General features: G+C 41.0%; 1 long non-coding RNA gene across 1 annotated transcript; it reads right to left on the reverse strand.

The window, feature by feature from the left end:
* Nucleotides 1-2,895: 2,895 nt before the first annotated feature.
* Nucleotides 2,896-3,548, reverse strand: LOC141628128 (uncharacterized). The gene is made up of 3 exons (XR_012537097.1): nt 3,307-3,548; nt 3,038-3,217; nt 2,896-2,943 (listed from the first exon to the last, which is right to left on the reverse strand). It is a non-coding gene; the product is annotated as an uncharacterized LOC141628128 (long non-coding RNA).
* Nucleotides 3,549-3,870: the final 322 nt, after the last annotated feature.

Below are 3,870 nucleotides of genomic sequence, written 5' to 3' on the forward strand. Positions count from 1 at the left end.
GAAAAGACAAAGCCAGACAAAGCCAACTATGGTCCTCATAGCTAACGGGTGCAGCTGGGCAACGGCAACGTTCATGGCTCTAATGATGGCCATAACGTATTCATTCAGCGGAAACCGGAGCCCATACTCCAAATGCCGCATGTATACACCGGTGTGACCCGGTGGAGGGCAACATACATTCTGACCCTCCTCAGGGATAACGATTTTATATCCCCTACCAAAGAAGAAATGGCCCTCGAAAAGAGTCTCGCCGGAACAACTTGCGAATTTATGAGTCCAAGCCCGGTCAAGACGGACCTTGCAGGCGTCGCCGTGATCCATGACGTACTGCCTCCCCTCATTAGGACGAGCCTTTTCGGCATCATCACCAAAATCATCACCGAAATCACCGACATCATCATCATCCTCCCATTCCTCCAGAATTTGAGGATCAACTTCAGGAGAGGGAGACCTAGGGTCCCCCGACGCAGGTTTACTAGGTCCAGCACCAGCAGAAGACATGTTCACAACAATTACTAGCAAGATAAGAGAAAATTTGTTTGTTTACCTTGAAGGAAAACACTCGCCGGATCAAAGACTCCGAAGATTAGAAGAAAGAGAAACCCTTGAAAGTTTAGAAAGATGAAGATTTTTGAGAAAATTTGAGAAAATGAAATTGATGGCCAAAATCACGGAAAAACTGCCCTATTTATAGGGAAAAGCCCATCAAGAAGGACCAATCAGGGCACAGCCCATGAAGCGTCAGCCAATCAGCGAGCAGACACGTGTCGAACATGCAACCGCGGAATGTCAATCGTTGCAACAGTTGAACGTCAATCAATGCAACAGTGACCAAGCGTCTTCAACACGCCCATTCACATCTCTTCGCCTATTCATCTTCCTCAACAAATTCCTAGATACCTGCTCTCCGCCGGCCACATGATCAACCAAGCTAGGTAGCACCGGCCGGGGGCAATCAAAAACAACCGGCACTCTCAACCCTGGTCTCGGCCTGCATCACTCTCTTTTCCACATCGGATGCCCCTTTACGCATCCATGTGGAGGGGGGATATGGTACGGCCTAAGAAGAACCAGGCCGAGGTAGAAGAAGCCGATGCATCAGAAGAGGCCGACATAGAAAAATTTTGCAAAATACTTGCGCAGAATATACGCTCAACATACATCGGAGCCCATACCACGGCATAGACTACGCTGGGGGCAAATTGATGGGGCATATTCTGCACCGCTGACCAAGTCAACACATTGAGCGAGGTCAAAGATATCCACAGCAAAGTCAACGACTTAGATAGTCTAGCCGATGCAACCCATCGGCCTGTCACCTGGGTCTCGGCCAGGCAACTAGCCAGCCGGGGCACGTATCCGCGTACTCATATCCAAGGCCCCTCGGTCGGCCTGCCATAGGTCCATCGGCCGAGGGTAGAACGGTCTTTCCACCTGCTAGCCACTTGGCCACTACGTGACAAAAGGTGAAAGTCTATAAATACTCCTCAACCTTCATTGAGGAAAGGATCCACAAATTAACCTAAGAATCACTATTCATCTGGTAATATCTTCCTTATCTCTCTACAATACACTTAGCCAAGCAACACATACTTAACCCTTTAAGTTTACTGACTTGAGCGTCGGAGTGAGTACGCTCGGCCAAAGCCGAGCCCTCAGTTTGTTCATCGTTTCAGGAGACCGCAAGGAGGATTCAAGCAAGGACATCAATCTACGAAGCCACGGGTGGTAACAAATATCTGCTCTGGAATTACACCCGGAACACCTCCAAAATTGTGAAGACTTTTAACAACGGTTCTTCGTTTAAAACCTGTTGTTGAATATTATGCGCGGTATTTGTGAAAGGTTTACAACGGTTTTTTTTTAGTAACCGTTGTGAAAGGTCTTCACAACGGTTTTTTTTTAGTAACCGTTTTTATTACGAACTCCTAATGTTTTTAAAAATTAAATTTGTTTCATGCCATTCAAAAACCTGCATATATCAGCAGCACCATATACCAGCACCAGCATAAATCACAGCTGGGTTCATCAGAACTCAATTGATTCAATTCAACCACAACAGCAGCATCATATATATATATACTTACAAGGAGTTGAATTTACATGAACTAATCATTCCCTAACTTCAACAAAAAATTTACTAATAAGCTGATCTAAACTCTGAGTATCATGCATTTCTATTTTCTAAGACGTATGTGCCCAACATGTCTCTTACCTCGTCTATATCTATACTTTAGTATTGCTGAATCTCTTGTGACGGGTTGATTACATACTGCGGAAAAAACAAAGACAAGACATTATTGTAACAACATCAAATACTGCATAGCAACATCATGGTATATATAGCAGCAAGCAAGACAACATCAGCTCTAATTTAAAAAAAAGTAATAAACACATTATTAAATTACTAACCTTTTCTGGAATAAGGATATATCTTCGCCTAATAATCTCCAACATGAACCTACAAACGTAGTATCCACATTGTATGCTATCCGGCTGGCGAGGGGCCTATTATTCTATAAAAACAAACAGACGAGAGAAGGCTCACATCAGAATCTTGAACTTTAGGTATTGTATTAGTATTAAACACATATTTTTGCACTTAATGTATTGTATTTGAGCACGTACCTCTGTTATCGTAATAAAATCAGGGTCATCATCAGAATCTTTCGTGGGTTGATCCTGCTCGTTAGCTCTTCTCTTCTCAAAGGCCCTTTTTGTAAAAAAAAAAAAAAAAGGAGGCAGACACTCATTTTTTTAGGGGCAAAAATGAGCTTTTTGCTATAAATAAAAATTGAAACTTAATGTTATTATAAATAAATCAGTATTATAAACTTACTTATTAATCAAGCGCTTAAAAGTCTCGCTTGGTTGATTATGTAAAGAGTCCAACCAAAAACTTTCTTCTTTGTTGGCATGATGGCTGCTAGCACCCAATGAGTCCTACATCAAGAGACATCATTATTATTAACAAGTACATATATTAGTTATGAAAATGCAATTGTAGGGGGAAACGTAATATTAATTTGTTTATTACCCTTTTTCATTATAAGCGGCAAAAATCAGCTTCTTGGTTGTCGCCAATTGCTGAGCAATATAATCTACCCGATCTTCGAACGAGAATTCCGGAATAAATAAAGATAAAACATAGGGGCACAGGAATCCGTATTGATCAACTGGAATCTTCTTCTCGGGGATCACTCTCAATTTCAATATCCTACATTATTACGGTATTAATTCCGGTATTTAAAACACTATCTAGTAGTCAGAATATTAGAATATGAAATTATTTATTAAGAAACTTACTTCATCCAAACAAATAGGTGTTGGACATCAATCTGGTCTAGGCCAGCCCAAATGGCTAGCATATCCCATGACATAAGTGCTTCGCGCTCAACCCCTAGAATATCCTCCTCGAGCGGAATAATTATCAATTGCTCGGTTGCTATGTGACGGCAAGCCTCCTCATGCAGTTTCCTCATCGTCACCGTTCTTACTTTTTGCATGTAATCCTTCCCAGTATATTGTGTGGAGTTTAAACTCCTAACTTCTTTCGTGTCGGGAAATAATGATTCTTTGATTTTGTGCTACTACCACCAGCCTACACATGTAGATAATTAAAATAATAAAAAATCCAAAGGTAACATATCCTAGTTGGAGTAATAAAAATAAAAGCGTACTTAACTAAATACCTCATCAACCCGCTCTTTCAATGATGAGGTAGTAGTAGCAGTATATGACTTGGGACTTAGGCTTATCAGTCTTTTTTGTCCCCTACACAAAATTACCATGCTTTTTATAAATACAGACAAAATATAAATAAAGGGAGCGAGGTTTTAAAAAAAATGGAGAAGTTAATTAAATACCTCA

This window comes from Silene latifolia, chromosome 2 (genome assembly GCF_048544455.1).
Source record: "Silene latifolia isolate original U9 population chromosome 2, ASM4854445v1, whole genome shotgun sequence".
NCBI classification, from domain to species: domain Eukaryota; kingdom Viridiplantae; phylum Streptophyta; class Magnoliopsida; order Caryophyllales; family Caryophyllaceae; genus Silene; species Silene latifolia.